The 12,835-nt window shown below is 39.3% G+C and overlaps 1 pseudogene; it reads right to left on the minus strand.

Moving 5' to 3' along the window:
• Positions 1–7,093: 7,093 nt before the first annotated feature.
• Positions 7,094–7,193, minus strand: LOC123795465 (U6 spliceosomal RNA; annotated as a pseudogene).
• Between the last annotated feature and the right edge of the window lie 5,642 nt (positions 7,194–12,835).

Below are 12,835 nucleotides of genomic sequence, written 5' to 3' on the forward strand. Positions count from 1 at the left end.
ATTTAAAAGAAAAGGAAACATTTATTGAAAACATAGTAAATGCTCGATAAAGGTTTGTCAGGTCAGACTCTTTAATATGAGCAGAGAGTATGCTCACTATATTTATGCACTCCTATCTGGTCCTCAAGACATCACCATCACATAAGGTAGTGACTGTTATCTCTGCTGTGCCAGCAAGAAATCTGGAAGATGCGGAGCCTCGCTTAGGGTCACACCATTAACAGATGGCCCCCAAAGGATCTGCCCTGAGGTCACTTGACTATAAGTCCCTGCACCCAGCCCTAGCCATCAAGGGGATTCTTGGCCGTCAGCTCTTGATGATGATCTTAATTCTCTTAGACAAAGTTGGCCTCTCCAACGTGTTAAGTATCTCATTAAGCTTTTCTCAAAATATCCAACTCCATTACTTCTTTTTCTTCTGAGGTCAACTCAGCAGCCTGAACAACATGCAGAAGTTCACAAACAGACACACTATGTCAGAGTAGAGTATTGTAAACAACTCTAAATACACACCATCCTTATCCTAAAATCAGTGTACCGTGTACAGGTGGAAATTCAGAAACTAGCATGATTTTCGACCTTGGTCATCTCAAGCACTTTTCAGAGACTGCGTGGGCTCACATTTTATCACTGTTATAAAATAAAGATTAGTGGATTAAGTGGAATGTAAAAGATCACTAAACATTTTTTTAAAGTGTTTCATGAAAAGACCCTTTAAAAACAACCTATTAGCTGTCAGATGCCTTTCAAATGTATATAATGCATCCTAATTAGAACAGAACAAACAAACAAACAGCTGAGGCCTTTAGGGTCCCCAAGATCATAAAACTTTCGGTCTCTTTTCTGACATCAACAGCTTTAGGACCCACTTCACCCCTGGACAGTTGGCGCCTGTGGCTGCAGTCTTGACAGGCAGCCCGCAGCAGCTCGGACTGAAGTTGTTCTGGCAGCAGAAGGAGGCCCCAAAAGCATCTGATTATTTTAAAATGTGCTTTCATTGTGCTGCTTGCAGCTGTGAGTTAATTTTGTTTAAAAAAAAAAGAAAAAGAAAGAAAAAAAAAAAAAAAGACCATTTGCTTCTTTAAAATCCAGGTTTTTCCCCCTCTGCAGAGCAGCTGCAAGGAGAGCAGCATCAACTTCAAAAGCCCCCTGCCTCCCTGAGAGCGCCACTTTGGGAGGCTGCCTTCCTCACCAGCAGGGAATCAACAGTGTGAAGCAGAGCTCACAGGCTCCCGAGGTTCTCGTCATTGGCTGCTCTGTGCAGACAGACAGGAGGATGGACCAACCATAGAGCAGCCAGAGTCCTCAGAAGTACTTTGGACCAACTCTCAGCCCTTTTACAGATTTGAAAACTCAAGGACAGAGAGGTTAAGTGGCTGGCCTAAGATTTCACATCTAGTTAATGGCAGCCCCACAGTGCATATAATCTGGAACCAGGAGCAATGGGGTGTGGGGAAATAGAGATAGGGGTGCCATCATTAGACAGATCCTGCCAGGGAGCATTCTTCTTCCCCGAGGCAGGATTTATTACAGCTGTCTACTTGCTATCTTAAAGATGCTGCCACTAGCTCCCTTGTTCCTCTCCAGGTCCATTTCTGAAGCACCTTCTCAACAGAATTCTGAGCTACTTCTCTCCATGCTTACCATTTGTTACAGGTTCACTTGCCTCAAACAGCACCCCCTCTCCAATGCATCATGCCTTATAAATTGTAACCAATTTGATTTGGCTGCAACTCATTAGATGTGAGTATATGTCTAGGCTAAATTTACTTTAGCTTCTGCAATCCACATTGCTCATGGGGTTTCTTCCTTTGACCACAATGCCAAATTTGGTAAGGGAGTTCTAGAGCCTGGCTTTGGAGCTTCTTTGGTCAGTATATGATAACCAGCATCTCTATGAATCCTCCCACGTTTCCATAGATTGAGAATGAGCCACATGCTGATAAACAGTGGTGATCATCTCATCTCTGCCATTGCCCTGTTAGCAAGAAGGTAGCTCTGCCAGTCACTTGCCAATCAATTTCACAGAATGTAGGTTGTGCCTCACCCAATTCAAGTCTCCTAATTAATGGAGTGACAAAATTTTGACATTTTTTTGGCTTCTCTGGCTCTTGTGGGAATTTGGGAAAGAGAATTGAAAGAGGTTCAGAAGAAGGGGGAGAGTGAGAAAGGAGAGAAGAATACACACTGATTTAATGGGTCTTTGCCAGTTTTTGGCTAATAGCAATTTCTATAATAAATAATCTTTTTAGTTATAAAAGTAAAACATGTTCAATGCAAAAAAATCTTTACAAATAATGGAAAAGAAAAAATGAAAACCACTCAAGTTTTATCTGTTTTATTTTCATGTAATAAAAAGCTCAATGCCATCTAGTCTAATTAATTAGGTACTATGTAAGTTCATTCTAAAATTGGGGCAGACTTTAATGTTATGATTCAGAGATGTTACAATGTCACCACATAAAAGGTCTCATGACACCTCTGCTCTGTCCTCTCTGTGTCAGTTCACTCAAGGCCAGCTTCCCCCTAAGATCACAAAATATCTTCCAATATCACCTGGAACTCCAGGTGTCCTTATCCATGTCAGGGAGAGAGACTGGGTATCTCCTACTCAACTAAAAGTCTTTCAACTCTGATTAGATCCAATGAAATTATCTGCCTATCTCTGAACCAGACATTAATGCCAAGATAATGCTTTTCACTAAATGGCTCATGCCTGGATTATGTGTCCACACCTAACCTAATAACCATCACTAGAGGGATGGGAGCATGCTGACGGATCTCTCACAATGATTGACCACCCATAGAACTCAAGGTGAAGGTCAACCTCACCAAATTGCATGGCTGCTGCACATATTGTAGAGGTAGGGAGGGGATAATGGGATGGATGCTGGGGAATCAATCACAATGTCTTCCATACACTAAGTAATGCAATTGCCTAGGGAAGAACCTTTGTTGATATTTTTGCTATATAGCTCTGAACACACACACACACACACACACACACACACACACACACTCATGTATGTGTATATATACTGCAAATCAGAATTATATTGTATGAACTATTTTATGGCCTCTTTTTTCTGAAAAATATATATCAGAGTTTTCTCATGTCATCAAATATTATAAAAATTACTTAAAAGGCTGCATTGAATTCAAATAACCCTTAAAATTTGAACATTAAGTGGTTTTATTTTCATCCTAACAAACTAAACTACAATAAATAAATTTGTACATATAGCATTGTTCACATCCAGGCTTATTTCAACAGGATGGAGTACCAAAAATGAAATTCATGAGTAAAAAAGTATAAACAAAACTTTTGGATACTTATTACAAAAGCACCACCTAGAAATATTGTACCAATTTTATAATCTGCAGTAGTATACATTAACATATTTAAATATCCACATCTGTTATATTTTTAAAGTACCCAAAGTATAAAAAATATTGTTTAGATTAGTAGTTAAATCTGTGGGGAAAATCAAAAGGAGAGAGCACTAATATATTAAAAACTTGGAATTGAGAATACAGAAACTCTTGGTTTTTTCAACCCATAATACCTGGCCTTATCCTAAGAGGAAACAAAAAAATTAGATCATATTTGTGTGAAGAAGAGAACTAAAGTCCCCTCAGGATCTACAGTATGCTATTCTATTAGTCCTGACTCTTTGATATGTAAATTACAGGCATGCAATTTGAGCTGGCTTACACAAAAAGGTGAATTTATTGACTCAGATGACAAGGAAAAGGAAAAGTGTAAATGGGAATGACTAGAACGAAAGACGTGATGGTACCAGGATCTCTCCTCTCTGTTACTTCATCCATCCATGTCTTCTGCAAATCAGGAGTCTCTGAGAAGCTAGCATCCCAGCTGCCAGCAGCTTCTGAGTCTGCATTTTCACGCCTCCACCACGAGAGCCTCACTTGAGCCTCAGTTTCAAAGACCTGGGACTATACTCAGATTGCCCAGGCTCAGTTCATCTACAGATCCCTTGCTTTGGGGATAATGGGAGTCGGCTTCCATAGAGCAACCAGTCACTACTTGATTAGCAGCCCTTACATCATAGTCATGAACTAAGTAGAGAGGAACAGTTCCTCTAGAGGACAATGGTATTATCACAAGACAGAAGCATGCTATATGGACACAAGTAACTCCTAAATATTATCTTTTAAAATCCTTAAACAACTCTATGACAGAGTTACTGTCATTAATGTGTAGAGGAGGAAACGGAGACTCAGAAATCAAATTGGATCCATAGCTCTCTGACACATTCTCTCTCTCTCTCTCTCTCTCTCTCTCTCACACACACACACACACACACACACACACACACGCTAAGGTGATGGAGCAAGAATTTAAACCCTAATCAGTCTAATTCTAAATCCTATGCCTTTTCACTAATTATACATTAAACACTCTTCAGCAATGTGACTATTATATAAGGAAAGATACTATGATTATATGGCAGACAATAACAATCACCCCAACACCCCACCCTACCCCCAAAACCTCCACCATGTGGCCATATACTACCCTGGCTTGTCACTAATCCATGTGGGAGCATGTTTCATGGATGTCCACCATCCACTCTCTCTCTGAGCCATAATTGCCCAGGGTTGCTGTGGATCACAGAGCAATGGGGAAGAGGGAACATGCTAGAAGAAACAGACAGCCTGTCCTCAGCCCTCTCTAGGTCAAAATCTAGCATTCACTGTAGTAAGATATGCTGAATTTCCATTTGCTCACCTTTCAATCACGTTATCTTCTGTACCCCGGCACAACGGACTAAATCTCCCCTGAAGTACACGAAATGGCTTCTCAGTATCCAGTTTGTTCCTCTCATTTTGTGGCCTAGGGGAATAATAACCACAGAGATTCAACAATTTGCCCAGAGTTAAAAGCCCAATTAATGTCATAGGTGAATTCAAACTCAAGCCTCTCCTCTCAGGCTAGTGGTCTCCTCCTCACACATGGATGTTTCAACCACCCCCGAAGCAAATTGGGCTCTTAGAGTGAAAATGACCATCAGGAAGCTGGTCCAGAGAGGAAGGATAAAAGACAATGAGTATCTGTGCAATTTCAAAAGAAGAACATCCCACTATCCCTTTGGAAAGAGACAAACACACAGCCAATGATAGTAGAAGAGAGTGACTGAGGTCAGTAATAGAAGAGGACTAAAGTGAGGTCAGCAAACATTCATTACATATCCATTAGGTGCCCAAATGCCTTTTATGTGCAAAGTGCTGGGGACAGAGCAATGACGACACAGATTGGGTCACTGGCCTCATGAAGAGAGCTATCTGTTGGGGAAGATATGCGCTAAAAAGTCACAGGAGTGATGGCTATTTTAAAAGGTCAAGTGCAGGATCCTATGGGAATGCAGAACTCATGGATGGCAGTAAGAGGAACCGCTCAGAAGAGGAGAGCTTGAGCTGAAGGATAAGCAGGATATATTCAGGAGCAGGTGAAGTGGAACAGTGCGCCAAGCAAAGGAAAGAGCGCGTACAAAGCCTCCGAGGTGAAGAACGTGATGATGTGGGGGTCTGAAAGCTGGGCCTGTGGTTGGAGCATAGAGGGAGACAGAGGGTAAAACAACTGTCCTCAGGGGCAAGTTGGGACCAGAGTAGGAAGAGCTCCATGAGCCAGGTCCAAGAATTTGGTCTTTATCCTGTGGACGATAAGAAGGGTTTTAAGCAGGGAGATTCAGAATCATCTCTGTGTTTTTAAAAGATCATTCTAACAGTGGCATCAAGAGATTAGAAGGGACTGAAGCTGAACATGGTGAAAAACCTCTTAGGAGGTGCTTGCACTGGTCTGATTAAACCACAGTGGTGGCTTAGATGTGAGTGCTGGCAGGGAGGAAGGGGCGGGACTCAGGATTTGTTTCCATTGTTCCCTGAACCAACATTAACAGGAAAACCAAAATCAAACCTAAGGTCTATACATGAGTTGGGGGGGGGGGGGAGGTCTCTGAGAATTAGGATAGAAAAGAATTCACATACTCTCCTGTTGGCTAGGAAAGGATTAGAGAAATGAGTATACAAAGAAAAATAAAATTAGGTGTAGTAATTCTGATTCACAGACACTATTTCCTGGCCAGATGCTGCTGTAGAAATTTCAGAAACACCCGCTAAAATCATAAATGAAGATCACATATTCGTAGCATTTAATGAGAATACAGGCTGAATTTACAGCCGCTGAATGTGCAATATGGATGGAGATGTTGATTTACCCATGGAAGATGGAAATATATATGATAGAGGAAAACAATACCCAGAAATGTGATAGACATTTGCATGAAAATGAGTCACTGGAAAAACCCAAAACTTCAATACTTTATGCACCAAATTATCTTCAGAGCAGTCAAAAAGAAATAATAATAAATAATAACAGTGCATTTTCCTGCCATTAATTTTTTTAAAAAACTTCTGTTGACTTCATTGGAAGTTCTGCATCTAGAATGTGGCCCAGGAAATTTATAGTCTGTAACTCAAGAGACCAAAGACCTTGAACATCAAGAAAATCTCTTACCCTTATTTATATACACTGTTCTTTATCACAAAGGAAGAGCTGGTGCCCATTCCAAGTAACCAATCATTATGCAAGGAATATTCTGACTCACCCAGCATCCTTAATCAGTAAATGCTGTGCCAATGGAAAGAGTGGGAAGAAGTCACAGCATCCATTAATAAAAAATGACTGGGGCTTTCTATCAACAGAAGCATCATTAGGAAATGTATGGTAGGAAAATAGTAGGCTGTAGATTTGTGGTGGCAGGGATGGCAATGGAATACTAACATTTATACCCTCTTAACCACTTTGTTTTAAAAGGATGCCGGATTTCAGGTACCAACACATGTGCTTAATACAGCATTTTGCATGTTCAGTTTCTTGCTAAATTCCTGACCAGAGTCTCAAAAGATGGGATGGCCTTATCTGACCCTTTGGCCCTCCCTCCAACCTCTAAACACAAATATTCCTCTTCTTTCCAGGTTTACTGAGATATAATTGACACATAACCTTGTATTTTAAGGTGTACAACTTAATGATTTGCTATTTGTAACTATTACACCGTAAGTTTAGCATAAAAATATGGAATGCTTCATGAATTTGTTTTCACAGGGGCCATGCTAATCTCTTCCATACCATTCCAATATTTTAGTATATGTGCTGTCAAGGTGAGCACCGAAGGTATTTCTAACAGGTAACTGACTGTCATTTCCGGAGCATATCTTCCATGAAGGCACTGATCAATTCTCAGCAAAAGATAAATCAGATATGAAGGGGAAGGGCCTCAGATTAATCCAAGACTTTCTTGAACAGTCTACTCCCCATCATGAACCTTACAGTAAATAAAGGAAGTATGATTCACATTTCCAATAAACTGTGCAATCTGTATCTCAATGGAGGATGCTTCTTGGTCACATAGTAGACTTGTAATTCTAAAGCAACGGTGCTGCATTTTGAAAGAAAACACAGCAGTCATGTTCCATTAACAGAAAGCCTTCTCGAGCGTGTCTCCTGGTAGGTTAAAGGGATCTGAGTCATTCGCTGAGGATGAAGGGAGAAAATTAAGTTCATGTAAAAAAACACCTACAAATCTTAATAGGGGGATGAGCTAAAACTACAAAAGTCCTCACCACTGTACAATTTTTCAAGTATCACTAATGCATGTCACCAGTGGATTAACTAATAGTATTCTGCTTTAATGGCATTTCTGCCCTATCATTAACCCAAGCATGGTCCATAAAGTTACTCAAATATCAATAAATGAGCTTACTACAGTTTATGTGATTTCCAGTTCTATCAGTTCCATAAGAATAACAGCATCAAATTCCCCATCTAGGCTCTGTTGTATGGATCTGAGGGCTAGGAATTGGATAATATCAATGGTTACTAAAAATGAATTCAAATTCCCATTGTGTCAATACTCCAAAAGATCATGGTTCTGATCCTAATTCTGCATGGTAGAATATGGGCTTCTAATGATAATCCACTATTAATCCTATACTCTACCATCAGATGGAATCTGGATAGATGATGTTTAAAACCACTACCTAGTCTATACTGAAAATTACACTGGTTTTGATAAGAAGTAGTTGGAATATACCACCCACCGACCACCCCCCCCAAAAAAAATCCTATTTAATCCAATCTTCTATTGGAAGTCAAGGATTTATGTCACTATTATAGAAAAACTCATTTTGGTTATAGCACCAACATGGCCAAATAAATGACTTCAAGATGCTAGAAGAAAGTATTTGGCCAAGATAAATAGGTGTTCAAATAGGCGTCCCCAGCTTACTCATTTTGCTATATGGAAAATGAACTAACTGAGTTTAATGTACACCAAATGAGATTTGGAAGCACGTTCTAATTCACTTCATTCTGTACCTGGAATGAGCAGTTTTTGATTTCCCTGCTTCCACCATTAACCCCTACAGTGTATTCTCAACAAAATGGCCAAAGAAATCCTTTCAAAATATACATCAGATCATGTCCCTCCTCTGCTCCCAATTCTTCCCTATCTCCCATTCTATGAAGAGTTCAAGCCAGAGCCCTGGCAGTGGTCCACAAGCCCTATGTGATCTGACCTCTCTGATCAATTTCTTACCCTCCCCCTTGCTCACTTTAATCCAGTTCCAGTGGACACACTGTTCCTCAAACATATCCAACATATTCACACCTCAGGACTTTTGCACTATCTGTCCCCTCTAACCAGAACATTCTTTTCGATATCCACATGACTCATTCCCTCAACTCCTTCAAATCTTTGCACAACGGCCACCATCTTGACAGGCAACCCTGTCCTACCTATTTAAAGTTATTTCATCCCCTCTCCCCACACCCTCGATTACCCCTTATCCTATTCTATTTTTCCTCCATAGCACTCATGACTTTTTAACATTCTGTATAGATATTATGTTTGTTTTTCTTCCTCACTAGGACTTAAATTCCACAAGTACAGAAATTTTAGTCCATTTTGTTGACTACTGTACACATAGCACTTGAAACCATACACAGACCATGGCAGGTGCTTATTATTATCAGTTGAATAAAAAAAAGTCCAAAGTTGCTGAAATGGCACAGATCTAACACACTAAAAATCTGTACATATTTTACTTAAACCTGTTATTGAAATTCTGGGAGCCTCATCTGCAAAATGAAACAATTACAGTATCTAACACTTAGGGTTGTTGTAAAGATTTAGGGAGAAAATAAATGGAACATATTTAAGACAATGCCTTGCAAATTGGTTATTTTGTTTAGATGGAGAATAATAAAAGCAAGAATAATAGAAACAATACCGAACATCCATACAGACTTTCACATTCTATGAAGGACAGAACTATTTTCATTAGATCCCTTTAGGATCCTCCTAGATTCAGTCCAGGAAAATATTAATAACTGGATCCTCAGTGTCTCTGCCTTGGCAATATTAGGGATGTAGCCAACCACGGGGCAGGATTCAAACTGAAGTCCTCTGAATCAAAGATCTATGCTCTCTTCCCAATATCAGAGAAAGGAAATATCACTCCCAGCCCAAAACTTTAACAGAATGAAAGGTTGCTGAAGGGACGGTTTTTTGTTTAGATGTTCTTTACTGAGTCTGGATGTCTGCATAAAATGTGGCTTAGATAAGGCAGTAGTTATTAGCATCCAGTACTCCCTGCAAATTCTAAGAAGTTGAGATTCAACCACTATAAGACATCTTCTCACCACTGATCATGGATTCAGTCACATAAGTTCAATCAAGATTTTTTTTTTTTCTAAATGTCTCCCAACATAGATTATTTTTTGTTGTTTTTTGCGTTTGTTTTGTTTTGTTTGTTTGTTTGTTTGTTTTTAGGGAAAATCCCCAACTCCTGGTTTAGTATTGTTTGTATGGTATTTAGTAAATCCTTAATGAATAAATGAATGAGTTGAAAATGAATGGGTGTGTTTACTGTTGCTGCTTATATCCTCTTCCAACATAACATTTTCTCCCTTTGATTCTACTAAAATAACTAGAGCACAAGTAGATGTCCATAGCATCATGCCCTGCCCTATCCTCCACAACTGTATTAATTAGAAAACTAGTCCCCCAGAACATTGTGCACAAAAGAATATGCCTTGAGGAAATGTTGAGTTAAACAAATTCAAACAGGCTTTTTCACTACAGTACTTCTAAGAGTCTTTACTACACTAATGCACATTGCAAAACCTCGAAATTTAGATAGTGTTGGGGTGCCTGGGTGGCTCAGTCAGTTAAGCGTCTGACTTTTGGTTTCCATTCAGGTCATGATCTCAGGGTCCTGGGATCAAGTGCTCTATTGGGCTCTGCACTCAGTGCACAGTCTGCTTATCCCTCTGCCTCCCCCTACCCCTCTCCCTTCCCTTCTGCCCCTCCCTGTGCTCTAACAAGTGCGCTCTCTCTAATAAGTAAATAAATAAAATCTAACATATATATTTTTATATTTATATATATTTATATACATTTATATGTATTATATATTATAAATACTATATATAATATATATTATAAATAAATACTATATATAATATATAAAATACTATATATATTATATATTATAAATACTATATATTATAAATAAATACTATATATAATATATATTATATATTATAAATAAGTACTATATATAAATATATATATATATATATATATATATATATATATATAAATTTAGATAGTGGCTACAGCATTTTGCAAATTATTGGATCATGCATCCCACAGAAACAAAGCTCTTTGCATGGAGTTTCTCTCAAGTCAAGCTTTCCAGAGAACATGTGTATCTATAACAAATACATTCAGTCTTCAAAAGCAGAATCCATAAAGGGAACATGAGGAATATGAAGAGGTCAAGGAGAGTTCACATTTTTTGCAAAGCTAGATGCCTACAGGGTAATTTTATTTAGATTTACTATTTACTTTCTATTGAGCCTAATACTAGGTTTGTGTAAGTTCACAGATACTGGACAACCATTATTTTCGAGGATATGCTACGTTTATTTAACTTTTTTTTTTTTTTTTTTTTAAATAAAGAAGGCTCTGGTTTGGGGGCCTTCCACAATCTCAGGACTTAAAGTAGAAGGCCAAAGCTCCTCATAGTCAAAGTAGTTAAACTGGCGACTGGAAGAGAAACAAAGGATGCTCCTGTCCTACTGTTCTTAGCACAGGGTCTCTTAGCCCATGTAAATAAAATTTCATCCAAAAGGCAAAAGTTATCCAAACACCCTTATCAGCTAATAGCATCTTACTTAATTTACCAGATAAGATTAAATAAACCTAACAAGGTACTGAGGGCATGAGCCACAGAAATTATATACTTAGATGAGGACAGGAAGAGGATGGTTGAAGGGTGAGGTAGGTTAGGGGAGGACAGCTGTAACTGGGCTCCTTGAAGGACGTGAGGGGAAAGTCTTATCAGAAAGAAGGATCCAACAAAATGGGAATGAACTGTGAATTCCACTTGGTCCACTTTATACTTTAGCCTAATGGTGGCCATGATAACGGATCTTAAGTATTGGAGTTTTCATAGGAAACCAGGAGACCTTAACCTGGTTGTGTAGGTATTACTGGCTAAAGATACAAAGATACACAGGAAAGGAAGCAAGGTCCAGAAAGGACACTGGCTTTAGCAAATATGAGAAGTTACTGATAGTATGCGGTCCCCAAAGTCTGCCATAGGCATTCAAACAAAACAAAGCAAAGCAGCCTTTTATCTGGTTCATCCAGAAATATCCCACTTCCTCCTCTTTCTCCACTCCAGCCCAGCCTCCATCCTTAACCTTTGCCCCCAAATGAAGAAGGAATAAAAAATAGCCTGTCTCCATTGCTGTGACAGATTTTCATATGGATATGAACACATGCTGTATCTGTCACTATTGCACTAAGTCTTATTTTATTTTTTTCAAGCTATAGAAATATACAGACTATTGGAATAGTATACAAATCCTCTCGGAACATAGATGGCTTATGAATCGTTAATGAAATTACTTGACCTTGAGAATTAGTCTCTTTATGGAGATTCTTCCTTAAACTTCGAATCTGCAATTGCACACCCGAGTCCAGTTACTTTTTGTGCTCCATGTTCCCATTAGGCTCCTTCATCCAGGCTTTTACGAATGTACTGTGGAGGCCTTCTCTTCAGGAGATCCCTGTTAAGCACGGCTTCCTGAGGCAAAGGCATTCTCTTAGGGCACTTCATTTTGGAAGATTTCAGTGGGAGGTTTTAAAATGAGTTAACCCTGAACAAGGCCCCACGGTGCTGAGGGAGGACACTGCTCCCCAATGAGCAGAGCTCACCACTGACCCACATGGTAAGTCCTCACCCCACTCAGTCTTGCCCACCACTCCCAAAATTGGAGCCGCCGAAATCTGCTCTTCCTTTGTCTTCAGGAGATCTAGTTTCCCCTGGATCTTTTCCAGGATAAAACCCACTCATTTCCTTGACTCGCAATGTCCTCTTGAAAACTAAGTAATGAAAGCAGATGCTCTAACTCAGACACATATTTTCCCACTCAAACATTCATCACAGCTTCCCACCCAAAGCTGAAGCATTATCTTCTGGGAAATTCGCAATCTCTACAGTTCACAGAGAGGTGGTCAGGCTGTTCTTATGGGTTCCATAACTATAACTTTCAATTACTCTAAAATGTTGCTTTATAAAGCCTGTGTAGTCTCTTGTTTTGACTCCTATAGGATATCTGCAGGCTTTTCTTTCTGAGTACCCTGTATGCTCTCTAGTATTCATACCACTTAAAAACAACAACAACAAAGATATTCCTTTTCTTGCAAGAAAAACGTGCTGCTTGGACATTACTTTC

Source organism: Ursus americanus, chromosome 12, assembly GCF_024610735.1.
Source record: "Ursus americanus isolate L20-20 chromosome 12, mUrsAme1.1.p, whole genome shotgun sequence".
Classification (NCBI taxonomy): domain Eukaryota; kingdom Metazoa; phylum Chordata; class Mammalia; order Carnivora; family Ursidae; genus Ursus; species Ursus americanus.